Here is a 14,610-nt window from a genome sequence, read left to right as displayed (position 1 = left end):
TTCTGAGACCTTGCCTTGGTGTCTCCTGCTGCCCAGTGCCTAGTCACCATGACAACAGTTTACTGTGCATCCCTGGAGAAATAACCGCTTGTTCAACTGACTGCGTTCCTTTGGTGCTTCTTTTAAAATAGCATGTCCAAGATGGTGGTGGTCTATGTGGTACAGACAACTGCTACCACCAGCATCAAAAGTTCGAAAGTATTTATTAAAAAGAAAATGTTCACAAGCATACTTTTAGCACAGCACCAGATTGAGTGTGATATTCAAAAGAAATAGGTAAAATGCAGTTCCTGTGTCCATCTCTCTATACATGCCCTATCAGATGTTAAAAAGAGGACAGACTCCTTAGCTCAGAATGTTATATATCTTTAAGAGAGCTCCCTTTTCCTTGCAGCTTCCTTCCACTGTCTAGGCCATTACATGGCAATGGCCGCCTCCTCTAGACCTCAGCTAAGAGTTCTGTCTGCTCTGATGGACTGAGCACCAAAAAAAGCCCTTCCTTCTTGCTTCCCGGAGTTTTATCTTCTCTCTTTCCCCTCCCACTGACGTGCTCAGGCCAGGTCAAAGAAACTTTTCCTGAAGCCTCCAGACTTTGTTTCCTAAATCCTTCCTAGTCTTAATTCCTTCAGATCTCTGTTCCCTGCTGGGGGGGGGGGGAGACGGGATCCTCCTATTGTCTTTAGCTGGACCTATTAGCATTTCTGAAGAGGCAGTTGCAGTGAGGCTGAAAAGCCATTGAACTGACATCTACCTTCCTGTCTGTTCTTTGCCCAGAGGGAAAAACTTTTAAAACCTCCTCAGGTCAGACTTCTACTCAAAAAATGCATTTCTTCACAATTCCCCCTGACAACAGTGACAAAAACTTTCTTTTCAAAATAGCCCAGCTTTGGAGAGACTGGATTTTCATCAATCTCTCACCCCTGCGGCAACACCCTTTGTCCTCCACTTATATACTAAGTATATAAAAAGCCACCTCTTGTCTCCAATATCTTGTCTCCAATTTGGGATTCCCTCCTATTAACCCAGCTTCTTGGTTGCCCCCACTGCTTCTCAACCCCCTTCTGCTGCACGTCTCCCATCTGGTTAGTTTCCCTCTCCTGAGCTACATTGTGGTCCTCAGGGGGAGTCTTCTTGTATGGATTTGGTTTCTCCCTCCTTTTCTTAGCCTTCTCCCCTACAGGTATGTAGCTTGGTAGGGCAAGGTTTCATTGTTTTCTGCTGATGCTTCATTTTCCCTTCTGTAAAATTGTTACTGGCTTGCGGAAACAACTTAACCTTCGAAACACATTTTCTCTTTCTGTTAGTTAAATAAAAACCTCTTCTCTTGTTAAAGCTTAATCCCCTCATTTCTTGTGAGTGTTGGTCTGAATCACGACCTCTGCAATTTGTGTGTCTTTGCCATGCCAGCAAAAGGGGCACCTTTGCTTGTTAAGGGGCCTTCACACGAACAGTGATTTGGGTAACAGATGCAAGATAAGAAAAGAGTGATTTAAATGAACAAAACCTGAAAGATTTATCTCATTTTTCCCTACAGCACTCCATATATTAAATAATATCTAGAAAGACAGAGTAGCATGGCTATATTTAGTAAGTAGGTCATGGGGAATATTTCATTTGTTGAGCTGCAGAGCTCTACCCTTGTACTTGTCTGCACTCTCATGTGTGGCATGTGTGCTATAAAATCTTGCTTGCATCATCAAAACAAAGGTCTGGGAGGACGACTTATAGAAATTTCATGAAGCCACAAAGCACAGATGGTATAAAGCATATGCTCTTTCTCAGTTTAACTTTTGCTTCTTTACTATGATGCCTCTTTTGCAGTGCCTTCAAAGGATTGCTGTGGACCCATATGAAGAAAGAAACAAAACAAAACAAATCCTACTGCAAGCAAAGTGTCTTGGAGCTCGGGATGATTGTGAAATCCTATTAGGGGGGATTCTGCAATCAAATCTCAATTCTCGTCCCCCACAAAGGACGGCTCTTGAGGCTGAAATTGGATCTGTGGGAGATCCGGCATGCAGCCTTAAAAGAGGTGGCATTCCTTGCTGTTCTTATATTTTCCTTATTTTTTTTCTTCGTGACCATGAACAGTGGGGATTTTTTTCCTTTAATATCTGATCCTGATATTAAGGCACTCCAGGGAAAGTGCACCCTGTTTAGCAAGACAGAAAAGCAAAGAAATACCTTCAAAATTAGCCCTTGCATGCCAAAACTTTAACTTCTTTAATATGTTGGCAAATGAAGGGCAAGTTATGAAGAGGATTCTTTTAGTTTGCTGTTATCATTGTTATGTTGCAATGCATGTATACACTTTCCTTAGAATCCCCAATTCTTATGGCTGTAGAACTGTGTGCCCAAGGACACCTACCCACTATCCCTTTGGTCTGTGATCCCCCTATCACTGGGAAAGTGAGTAGGAATGCTCTCTCTTTAATCCTTTGGTTTTGAAGCTCCACAAAATTAAAAAGAACCTTGTCAGAGTAAAATCCCCGGACTGAACATGGCACCAGTCTTAATTAGTAGAGACTGGAGCAATTTGTTCAACCCTAATTTGAAGACAACCCAATGAAGTATTATAATAGCTCTTACTCAGACAGACCAGTGGTCCATCTAGCCCAGCATTCTGTTTTATATTGTGGACAATCAGTTGCCTCAAAGAGCTCCATCTTGACTGTTCTGTTCCTCAGTTCTATTGGATCTCCCACAGTCCCATCTATTCATTTTCAACTGTGACTCCATCCCTGTGGAATTACCTTCCAAAGAAGGGCCCCTGCACTGGCTTTTTTTCTGGAGATTATGCAAGGCTGTATTAAATCTCTGATGTTGTCAGCTGTTGGTAGTTATCCCAGGATATATTTGGGTTTTTGTTTTGTTAGTCAGTTTGATTTTCTGTTGAGATCAGGAGAAGTGAGATATAAGTATTTTAATAAATAAATATATATATTTCCCTTGGTATAATGAAATGTGGGACTGTACAACATAGAAGAGGCTCCCAAGCCACTAGTGGGGGAAAAGAGGCCACAATCCAATATAAAATCAGGACTGTATAAACAATCTTGTACTATTGCCATTCAGAGTTATTTTATAGATTATGGATAATTTTATTTTGTCTTTAAAGAGGCAGTGTGGTAAAGTAGCTCGAATGTTGACATTAGATGGGGAAATGTGTGATTACATGATGCTTCTCTAGGAATCACTGGAATTTTGACAATCCTAGAGAGGCCTTCCAGTTTTCCCAGGAAGTGACATCAGTTGTAATTCTGGGAGATCTCTAGGCCCCACCTGACAGTTGGCGACCCTGTTTCCTGCCTTGGCCTAGTGAACTTCTTCACTTTCCTGCCTCAAGACTTTGATTTGGTGTCACCTTAGATCTAGATTTGGATATAACTATCCAGAGTCCCTGTCCTGGCTATGGAGTGATGTACACATACAGCAGAATGAGAAGGGAGAATGAAGAGGTAACAGAACAGACTGTGACCAATTCCGCAACAGCAATTTTTCTGCACCTTGGTCTCCCGTTTTTCCCGGTTGTACTGTTCAATTTCCCACTATTTGCTGTGTGGCCCCATTTTGCCCCGCATCTCCCCCCGATTTCCCCCGCGTCTTCTTGATCCTTATTTTTTAGGATCAAGAAGATGCGGGGGAAATCGGTGGGAGATGTGGGTCAAAATGCGGCCGCGCAGCAAATAGTGGGAAATTGAGCTGTACAACCAGGGGAAACAGGAGACTGAGGGCAGAACAACTGCTTTTGTGGAATCAGTCCCCATTCATTCTGGCAAAGCTGAAGGAATCATGGTTTTTTCCTTATATTCCAACTGACTCATATATTTTTAACAAATCCAAAAGTAGAAAAAAAGCACATTTTGCAGTAGCCTGGACTAGAACATGTATCTCTGATTTTGTTTTTTAATTGCAGTACTTTTTTTTTTTAAACATAGGGGAATCTACGACCTGAAATGTCCATTCTTTAGAATTCAGTAACCTCATTCTGCTGCATGTGTTGGCCAGGCATATGTAACTTTTATGCTACAAAGGCTAAAATGCAAAACATAATCATGTGACAAGTATGTGGAATAATTATTGCTCACATTCTTCATTAAGGACATCACCTTTTTTCAAACATAACTTGGATCAGAGTGGAAGAACAAGAGACTTAGAGAATATCAACAAATAGAACTTTTTAAAAGTAATGGTTCAGGAAACAGAACATTGAAGAGCAGATGGAATACAGACCATGGATGGGGAAGTGGAGGTCAGTGAACAGATTGTTTGTGGGACTGTATTTTTTAATTTGGTCTGACAGAGCTAATCTGTGAAAGAAAAGAACTTGGCCGGATGTTGAAGAATCCTCCCTGGAAGCTGGCACTGTTACCAAGGGATCTGGCTGATCTTTGTGGAAAGCTGTGTTTAGATATTACCACAGCTACTTGGTTGTAGAAAAACAGGTTAAAATGAAGCTTATTGAATGGCCATGAAGTTTATTGAATGGTGCTACTATCTTGTAACTACCAGAGATATGGTAAGCCTAAAATGTCATAAGACTATGTACAGAACTCTGTGATGTGGAAAGTAGAACAGAAATAAAGAATATCATGTTCTTTGGTGGTAGAGTGTTCCTAACTCACAGCTTTTTCTACTTTTCCATTCAGAAGGATGGAGTTGGATTTTTTACCACTTTGCAAGGCAGCACTGCATCAGTAGACTCTCATGTTCAGAAATAGAAGTTAATGAGAAAAGACAGATTCAGAAGTCGGCCATGTTTCATTTTTAAAATTCAGGCAAATTCTTTAATATTAGAAATAATTAGTATATTAGAAAATCAGCCGAGTAGTTGTTTCTGTGGTTTTCATGAGAAATGCATTTCTGCCTATAACTTCCCCACCCCCACTATATTGGGATGAAATCTTCAGGGACTTGGCCCCTCATCCACAAGAGCCTCCCTCTCACACTGATAGGAAGATTCCCTATTTTAGAGGCAACTATAATTCTCACAGTGTAGCAACAGGGGAGTGTGAATGGGTGTAAAAGAGAGCTTTCTCATCATTTTCCAGGAGCTAGGGTTGTCAACTGTGGCTTGGAAAATTCCAAGAGATTTGGGAGAGGAGCTTGGGGAGGCTACAGTTTGGGGAGCGGAAGGAGCTCAGCAGGGTTGTAATGCCTGGCAGTCCACTGTCTGACGTTGTCCAGGGAAACTGATCTCTGAAATCTGGAGTTCATTTGTAATTTTGGGAGAACTCCAGTGCTGACCTTGAGCTCAGCAACCATATCCTCAAGTGGACAGTTGAGTGGTGTGTGTGTTTGTTTTACAGAAAAGGAACATAAGAACTAGGACCTGTCCTCTTCTTTCACCGAAATGTACTCTAGTGCTTTCAGCATTTTTCTCCCAGACTGACTCCGGTAATGGAACTTAGCTGGGCTGGGGCATGGTAGCAAGAGGCGCGATGTAGCACCTGGGAGACCAACCAGATTTTTGGGGTATAAGCTTTGGAGAGAGTCAAAGCTCCCTTTGTCAGATACTTGTTGGTCTCTAAGATGTTACTGGACTTGAAACTAGGTGTTGAAAGACCCCTGATCCTTAATTAGTAGGATTCCTTCCTTCTTGGTATCTGATGAAGGGAGCTTTGACTCTCAAAAGATTATACCCCCCCAAATCTTGTTGTTCTCTAAGGTGCTACTGGACTCAAATCTAGCTGTTCCTCAACAATGACTTTTTTCCCCTGCATGTTATCTGATTTGATGTATGTACTGTTGAGTGACTCAAATCTAGCTGTTCCTCAACAATGATTTTTTTTTTTGCATGTCATCTGATTTGGTGAATGTACTGTTGAGTGGAAGGGACCTCTTCCTTCATTCCCCTCTCTGTATGTCTGCAGGGCATTACTGGAAGGGGGACAAAACCTGGGCATTTGCCTCTACTCCCTAGTCCTAGCCTAACTACTAGCTAATACAAAGTGTTTCCCTCTGTTCTCTGCAGGGCTGGGCTCTACCTTCCTATTGTCTCCCAAAACTTGCACCCACAAATAAAGCTTTCTCCCTGCCTGCCCAGTGCATTCACAGTTACTGATGTGAGAACAGCCTGGGCAATCTTGACATTTAAAATCAGAAAGACCTAACAGAACCTGTGAGGTGGTGCAATGATCGGTGGAAACTGGCACTACTGAGAGAACCAATGTTCCTAATGTCCCCATCATGCACATATCCACCAATGCTGAGTAATTCTTCCTGTCCGTCCACTGTCCTGGCCTTTTCTGTCTCTCACTTCCCACAAAATCAAAACCAAACAACGAGGCGCCAGGATAACAAATCTTTTGCCTGCTTCCACATGTCAAATAGAATGTTGTTCGGATTTGGAGGATTTCCTATGATTTATAAATGGGAAGTTGTTTGGGTCGAATTGCACTGATTGTACATCCCTATTCAATAATTCTTGATGAATCACAGTTTCTGTCACTTCTGTTCTCTGCCAAATAACTGTCACCCTCCTTTCCTCTCTCAAAATTTATTTTCACAAAACATTACAAGACATAAAGATGGGGCAGGAAATCAATATAATCTGTTTTAGGGATGGGTATCTGGTCACATCTTTCACAGCTGTTCTTGCTGTATGAGTGCTATTGTTCAGTTCAAGAGAATGTCCAGGGAAAACTGGTAACTATCAGCCGCTTTAATCTTTTCTGAACTATCATTTGCAATGAAAGCTCCAGAAAAAAAAAAATCACACACATATACAGTTTGGCTGTGATAGATGTGCAATACAGAATGCTTATAATCCCAGAGCAGCTACAGAGCTTTGTGTTTCTGAACTGCTGTGGTTTTCCATACATACATTATTCCATCCATACTTGAACCATGGATTCCACGTTGGTATAAATGTCAGTTTTGTTTTTTCCATAGCAAGGCTAAAAGCTATTGTTTACTGAATGCTTTGGCATGCTGCAAGTAGAAAAGTTCATAAATTCTTAAATATCAGTCATCTACTAAATAATATTGTGTGTTATCTATAAAAAGTTGCCAGGTACTAAATACGATTGCACAGAACATGATATTCGAAATGATTATGTGTCAAGAGTCAGTGCTCTCAAATACTAGAGTATCTAGTAAAAAGAAAACAATCTGCTAAGGCACCTCAATCCTGTGTACCTCCACCTCCTTGGCTTCAGCAGAAATCTAGCGGCAGCTAAACTACCATGCCAGAAAAATCACCAACACCAACCCACTGCCCAATGAGCTACTTCTCTCCTCCTGTATCCATGTAACAGCAGTCCCAATCTCAATGTATCTCACTGGTGTAAGGCATCTCAATGGTGCCACTGTAGCACTGAAGTGCTATATTGGTCTAGCACTATAGCACTCCACTTAGAACATTTTTTAAAAAGTTCAAGAAAGGTAGTGTTGGTCCAAAAAGGGCAGGGGGCAAAGCGTGGTGCTGTTTGAAATGGCCAGATTGCCTCAGAGGCAGATCATTAACGGAATGAACTTCACTGTATGAAACCTCCATTCCATATCATTTTACTTGGAACCGGGCCAACAACAGATAACATTAGGTTTTGGAACAGTAATGTGAAAGGGGCCAGCATGTATGAAGGGGTAATAAACCTCCACCCAGAGCTTTCTGAACATTTCTTATTAACAGCCTTTGTCAATACAGCATACTGCAAACCCTAACTCCATAACTGCAGTGCCCCCCCCCCATGATACAGTGTCCAACAGTGGAGACTCAAGGAATGGCAAATGCTGCCTTGGTGATTGATAGAAGGTGTGCAAAAGAGGGGGAAAGCTGAAAGCACTGCCTGCATCCAACATGACTGTGTTTCGCTACGTTGTCTATATCTCAAAAGACAAAAAAACAAAACCTGTCCTGTCACACAAACTCAGAAGTACCTCTTCTTACCAACAAAATATCTAAAGAATCAGGATGTTTAAGGCAGCTCCTTGGTATACCAGAACCCAGCAAAATGACTTTGGCTGATTTCGCAATAGAGCTGCCTCGATGTTGCGCCGCCATTTGCCCCAATACTATTGGTCAATTTCACACCTGAAACTGCGGGGCTGCATCGCCCGATTTCCCCCGCAGCTTCGTGATCTTGTTTTTTGAGGATCACGAAATTGTGGAGGAAATTGGGCGAAGCCGCGGGTCAAATGCAGCCCCGCTTCTTTGGGTGTGAAATTGACCAATAGTATCGGGGCAAACGGCGGCACAACATTGAGGCAGCTCTAGTGCGAAATCAGCCCCTGTCTTACAGTTACAATGCCTCATTACAGCCACTATCAACAGATCCCATCACAACAACTGCACTTGTGTCCCTGTTTCTGAAAGGTGTAAAGTCCGTTGCCACAGTAAGGCACTTTGTGCCTGTGGCTAGGTTGTTGTTCTGTATCAGAACCTAGACTAGGTGCCTGTGGTTATTATGAACCAACCACTGTTAACTTTTAAATTCAGGGGAACTGTAATTGATGATTTTTTGGCTTTGATAGTCTGTTACTACTGCGACATGAAAAGACAACTGCTGCTGCCTAGAGTGCCAGTTTCATGACTTGTTTCTGAGAGCTAGGGATGAGATTGTCTGGTTACCATGGTTAGCAGGAACACGAGAGAAGAATCTGGAGCAAGAAATAGTATATTTGGACAGAGAGATTTCAAACACAGTTCTCCTCCTGGCAGAGGAGTCCTATACAGGTCTACTCAAAAGCAAGTCCAACTTAATCGGACTTACTCCCTGGAGAGTGTTTATAGGCCTGCAGTCTTATTCTCCTTTCCTCTCTTCCTAGGTTAAAAAAAGATGATCAGCAGGTTTTGAAGTAAGGTTTGTATGCACACTTTATTGGATTAAAGCCAGAAAGTTTAATACTAGCTTTCAAGCTACATCTGATACAAGATACATTTCAAAGACATTTTAGAGTAAGATTTATAGGTAAAGGTTTCTTTAAAAAACAACCAAATGACCTTTTCTTTTCTTTTAAAAAAATCAGTATACCAAGAGGGTATTTCTACTTAATTATCATGGCTCCTACCAGCATGTTCTGTCAATACTGTGATGATCACCTCTATTTCGTAAATAGGTCACAATTCATTTGCAGTTCTAGCTAAGATTTGCATGTCAGACACTTCCATTTATGCAGGAATTCTCTAGAGTAGGAAGCCCATGGAAATCTTTGCTGACATCATCAGATATCTGTAGTGAAACTTTTGAGATACTTTTAGAGAGCTAACAAGCATTTGTCCAACCTCAACTATAGTTGTGAAAACACTTCCTTCAAAGCAGCCCCATGGACAAAGCCATGGCAAGAGCTGCTTTACATTATGTGTGTTTGTGTTTCAGTATCAGTTCAATAACTAATCAAAACCCCTACCAAAAATGCCTGGTTTTGAAAATATAGTTATAAATAATCCAAATGAGAAATCAACACTGGTTGGTATGGTAATAATGTTTAAATCTTTCAATCAGTTATTACGCCACCTGGCTTAGAGTACAAGAAGGGGACAGTGTGGAGAGGATGAGATGGCAGATGTGCAACTGACAAGGACATTTTCCAGTCTTCAAAATTACAGACAAATATTGCCACTAAAGCCAGTCACACTGATGTCTATTGCTCCCAACTGTTACCGTATTCAGTACCAGGGAGGGCTTGACTCTGTATTGGCAATGGCTTGAATTCCATATGTTGCTTTTGCTTGTGTAGTGCTGTCCTCTGTTGCAGAGGTGATCCTGTGAGGCAGAGCATGGTCTTTCAACGTTCAGTGCTTCTGTTAAAGGAAGACCAACATTTTTCAATCAATTAGAAAGTGCCTTGTGCTGGAGAATGCTCTCTGCCGCAGGGGCATGCCTCCATAGTGGTTATTGGATTAAAGCCAGAAAGTTTAATACTAGCTTTCAAGCTACATCTGATACAAGATACATTTCAAAGACATTTTAGAGTAAGATTTATAGGTAAAGGTTTCTTTAAAAAACAACCAAATGACCTTTTCTTTTCTTTTAAAAAAATCAGTATACCAAGAGGGTATTTCTACTTAATTATCATGGCTCCTACCAGCATGTTCTGTCAATACTGTGATGATCACCTCTATTTCGTAAATAGGTCACAATTCATTTGCAGTTCTAGCTAAGATTTGCATGTCAGACACTTCCATTTATGCAGGAATTCTCTAGAGTAGGAAGCCCATGGAAATCTTTGCTGACATCATCAGATATCTGTAGTGAAACTTTTGAGATACTTTTAGAGAGCTAACAAGCATTTGTCCAACCTCAACTATAGTTGTGAAAACACTTCCTTCAAAGCAGCCTCATTGACAAAGCCATGGCAAGAGCTGCTTTACATTATGTGTGTTTGTGTTTCAGTATCAGTACAATAACTAATCAAAACCCCTACCAAAAATGCCTGGTTTTGAAAATCAACACTGGTTGGTATGGTAATAATGTTTAAATCTTTCAATCAGTTATTATGCCACCTGGCTTAGAGTACAAGAAGGGGACGGTGTGGAGAGGATGAGACAGCATATGTGCAACTGACAAGGACATTTTCCAGTCTTCAAAATTACAGACAAATCTTGCCACTAAACCCAGTCACACTGATGTCTAAGCCAGTCACACTGATGTCTATTGCTCCCAACTGTTACCGTATTCAGTACCAGGGAGGGCTTGACTCTGTATTGGCAATGGCTTGAATTCCATATGTTGCTTTTGCTTGTGTAGTGCTGTCCTCTGTTGCAGAGGTGATCCTGTGAGGCAGAGCATGGTCTTTCAACGTTCAGTGCTTCTGTTAAAGGAAGACCAACATTTTTCAATCATCAGAAAGTGCCTTGTGCTGGAGAATGTTCTCTGCCGCAGAGGCATGCCTCCATAGTGGACAAAGAGTGGCATAAGTGGGCAAAGAGTGGCACTGGCTGCCAATAGCATACTGAATTCACTTCAAGGTGCTGGTACTTACCTTTAAAGCCCTATATGGCCAGGGTCCGACATACCTGAGGGACCGCCTTTCCCCATACATACCCCAGAGAGCACTACGGTCAGGATCACAACACAGTCTGACCATCCCAGGCCCTAAGGACGCCAGACTTGCAGCCACTAGGGCCAGGGCCTTTTCACTGGCGACTCCACACTAGTTGAATGAGCTCCCGGAAGAGATCAGGGCCCTGCGGGATCTTTTACAGTTCTGCAGGGCCTGCAAGATGGAGCTCTTCCACCAGGCTTTCAATTAGGAGCTGCCACACCACTACCACCAACTTCGGTGTGGGTTGGCGTACCATCGTGCAATGCCAAAGACCATTGAATTGGAAATGATTGTTGTTTACCATACAGCATGCCATCTTAAGGACTGAAAGACAACTACTACCACTAGCACTTTAATTGTCGGACTGTGTAATGTTTTAACTTTTGTATATGATTTTATGGTACTGGTACCAATTAATGTAAGCCGCCCTGAGCCTGCTCGTGGGGAGGGCGGGGTATAAACGGAAGTAATAAATAAATAAATAAGTGGAAGAACAGTCTTGTCAATAACACCTGTTTTTATTCTGGTCTCTGTGGGGCTACACCTAGTAAAGGATCATGCACACTCAGATGTACAGACAGACAGCACTATAGACTAGTGGGAGATGGAGGCAAATGCTCTGCCAGGCTACCTTCAAGGTGCCAGGTTGTTTGCCATGCTGTCATCTTTCAGTTATGTGTAGGCTGTACTGCTAGTACAAAGAAATACAAACAGACTTATAGTGCAGTCCTATGACCACTGTCTTGGGACTTGCTTCTTAGTAGAACTAGAGAGCAAACCTAAGCACATCTACTCAAAAGTAAGTCCAATTTTATTCAGTGGGGCTTAATACCAGGAAAGTGCTCTTAATGTTGCAGACTTTAGGGCACACCATCTAAAATGGAAGAGATCAGGGTTGAGGATCTGAGGTATTTTCTTAAAGCCAGTATGCGGCAACAGTCCAAGGGTGTGTGTGTGTGTGTGTGTGTGTGTGTTAAAGGGCACTGTCCTGGAGGATTTCCTATAATCATGGGGTGTGTGTGAAAGAGAAGTTATAAATGTAAGTGGTGTTTCCATTGAAACTAGCAGGAACAAATGCTGAGATGAATAATTAAAAAGAATAGCTTTAATAACACATTTAATGAAACCAAATCAAGGTGTTTTTTTCTTTTTAAAAAAGAAAACCTACTGAAAAAGAACATTCTTTTGTTCATATTCTTATTCAGTGTTGCAGCCTCTTCGTTACCTAACACTACAGGCCAAAATACATGTGCTTTAATTACAGCTCTCAAATGAAAAATGGTAATGTGCAAGATAACCCCCTTTGGGACTTTTGGTGCTCTTGCAAGTCTTTGCTGTTTTTCCTATAATAAATATTTATTAGTTAAATAGTTTTATTCTTCTGGATCTCTCTATATTGTTGGGCCTAATGTATCAGATATAACAAAAAGGGTATAAAAATCAGAAGATATGACACAGGATGAAGACAGATGTATGTATATTGGGGCTATTTGGGTACTTGCTTTTCTGCATTTAGTTCAAACATATCTTTTACTCTAGTAGGTCAAGCTCTGGAAAAAAATGGATTCGTACGTTTGTGGCAGTCACTGGTGGAAGATGAGCTGACCAAAATAACACCTGTGCATCAAGTAACCGTCTCCCCGCAGTCTTCAGAGTAGGTTTGCAATTAAATAAACTTCTCTTTTGTAAAGATGAAATATTTTGTTTAAAGAGATACACATTTAGATAGCATGCAAAAAGTTAAAAGATGAGCAAGCTATGTGACGCAGAGGAGAAGGACAAGGTTATGGCTGAACCAAGAATCAGTTTGCTGGCATGCAAATTTATCTGGCAATCTGTTTTGCTGGAAGGAAGTTGATCGTACACTATGGTTGAAGAACTCGCTCCTTTTTAAAACTAGCCCTATTCACATGTTACAGTGAATACGTAGCCGGCATGTGTGTACATACAGCTGTTTGTAAGAAAGAGACAGCATACATCCACTTTCCAGTTGAAACCAGGAACCAATACCTGCATAAATGTCAGTTTCAACCACACATTCAGCTGTACATGTGTTGAATGTAAGGTGAGAATTAGTCAACACACATATAAAGGAAAAAAATCATGAGTATGCTGTACATGGATTGTATGTGCATTCACCGTAACTTGTGGACCAGTCTTTTCTCTTCATCCATAGCAGCCTGAATATTCTGGCTACCGTCCGCTCATCAGAGCTTGGAAGACTAAGCAGGGCACGGTCAGTTGGATGGGAGCCCACCAAGGAAACAAGGGTTCCTATGCTATGTATGCAAACAACCTCTGCTCATCTCTTGTCTTGAAAACTCCATGAAGTGTTGCTATGAGTCACTTGTGACTTGACAACACTTAATTATTATTATAGATAACAATGCTGAACATCTTGATATTGTTGCTTAGTTTTTATTGCAATGGTAGATATTTAGCATATGGTTCCTTTCCTTTCCTTTCCTTTTCTCCCCAAGGCAAATGGCAGCTCAGGAGTGGGAAATGAAAGGTCAGGAAAATAGCATGGAAACCCTCCATGCAGTGGCCCCAATATGAACTGCCTCTTGCAATTACTATTTGAACCAAAAACATGCAAGATCCATTGTCCTGTCTAGTTTGGCCCTAAGAGACAGTGATCCTTATGGCCATCATATAGTAAGCTTCATAATTAAGCAGAGATATGACCTAGTTGTCTCCAGACTAAGTCCAACACATTAACCATTCCACCACACAGACTTCCCAGCCATAAGCATGGCGTGTAATCTCATGCAAAAGTGGCAGCATTCATTTTGTTTTTCTGTGCATTGCATCTGTGTGCATTTGCCTTGCCACTCCACAAATGAAGACATGAGACTCCAAACGTAGGTTCAGCTAGTTTATTTATTTCACTGCATTCAACTGATGTTAATGGCTGATCCACACCAGTTTGGTGAAGTGGTTAAGAGTGGCAGACTCTAATCTGGAGAACCAGGTTTGATTCCCCACTTCTCCACATGCAGCTACTGGGTGACCTTGGGTCACTCGCAAGTTCTCTCAAGGGCAGTTCTCACAGAGATCTCTAAGCCCCGGAGGCGGGGTCTATGACACAACAATGGCGGACACTGTTCCCAGCTTTCTGGGGAGGCGTACCGCACAGCAGCGGGGGGAAGAGGTGCCACTGGTTCAGCACCCCCACGGGAGTTCAGGGAGAACTCCCAAGCCATAGGGCTTTTGAGGGTGAGCCTCTTTTTCTGCTGACAACAGGGAGATGGAGGCTCCCCTGTGCCCTGACGGTCCCTCTCGCTGACTGCGCCCTCTTAGCGAGGCCACAAGCTGTGTCGATCAAGTGCAGGAGATCTAGCGGAGGAGCAATTAAGAGCGTGGTCAAGATCAAAACCAACAATGAACTGTGAGTTAAGGAGCGAACTGTGAGTGAAAATGAACGATTTGTCTTCAGAAGAGAAAATCCCCTCCCCCTCAAAGGAAAAACTCTCTGAGCGATAACGTGCTGAGAGAGGGACGCCTCTCAATGCATTTATATAAACAAGGAGGGGGAGAGAGAGAGAAATGATTGTAAATGGATACTTGAAGCTAAATCCCCCCCCCCCCCAACCCCTTAAGCGATTAGAGGGGGGTGCC

This window comes from Gekko japonicus, unplaced genomic scaffold (genome assembly GCF_001447785.1).
Source record: "Gekko japonicus isolate JY-2015 unplaced genomic scaffold, Gekko_japonicus_V1.1 scaffold303, whole genome shotgun sequence".
In the NCBI taxonomy this organism is placed as follows: Eukaryota; Metazoa; Chordata; class Lepidosauria; order Squamata; family Gekkonidae; genus Gekko; species Gekko japonicus.
Note: the sequence above shows the minus strand (reverse complement) of the source record.